The following is a 955-nucleotide window of genomic DNA, read 5'->3' on the forward strand; positions in this document are numbered from 1 at the left end:
ATGTGTCAAATGCATTAATGGTTGGTTACCCATGGTCAACAGTGTTGGGTGGAGCTCCCCGATTAAAACAAGCTTGGAAGGAAGAGTGGCATTCACTTCCGTAATAGCTTGCATCCGGAAAACCTATGAACCTGGAGAGAGGATGAGAGACACCCAAGTGTTGAGGACTCTCCTTCATAGGGTCTCTATGAGTTGCCTGCGACTTGACGGCACTTAACAACAACAACAACAACAATGCTTAACAGTGCCTATCTGTGTCAGGCATTATTACAGTGATATAAAGCAGGGAATCGGGTAGAAATCTTATTTTCTTTAAGTCAGAGTTCACTATCACCAACTCATTGCAGTGATATAGCAGCAAATAAATGTTTCTGTGTTTGATTTTTATTCGAATAATTTATATATCTTGAAAGAAAAAAAAGACAAAATAGTTTTACCAATACAGGAGCAAAACTGATAATACATTAAACATCGTTTCAGAAACCAGCATCGTACTGCTGCATATTCGGGGAGTGTGTGTGCTTTTTGAAAAGCAGCATCCTTGGTTAATTACCAGCACACAAAGCCACAGTATAGTGAATGTTTACTCTGGATGAAAAGACTTGGGAGTGTCATTAGAAGTAACTGGATTGCCTCTTTTCTAGGTGAAATGTACAAAACTTACTCTGATAAAAACCTTAACAATGGAATTTAAAGTCTATCTTCAGCAACAGAAGATAACATATTTTTCTAAGGAGATTACCTTTTAAAGAAGCACAATAATCATGTAGGGAGTGGGTGGAAAATTATTCTTGACTTTGCAAAGCCAGGTCTCCATTGGCCTCAGCATCACATTGCTCAGCATAAATTTTAAAAATCTTAATTGTGGCATCAGGATTGGTAGAAGATCTATTAACAATCTGCGTTATGCAGATGACACAACCCTGCTTGCTGAAACTGAGGAGGACCTCATGCA

This window comes from Elephantulus edwardii, unplaced genomic scaffold (assembly GCF_000299155.1).
Source record: "Elephantulus edwardii isolate Elephantulus edwardi_28Jun2011 unplaced genomic scaffold, EleEdw1.0 scaffold00138, whole genome shotgun sequence".
Taxonomy (NCBI): Eukaryota; Metazoa; Chordata; class Mammalia; order Macroscelidea; family Macroscelididae; genus Elephantulus; species Elephantulus edwardii.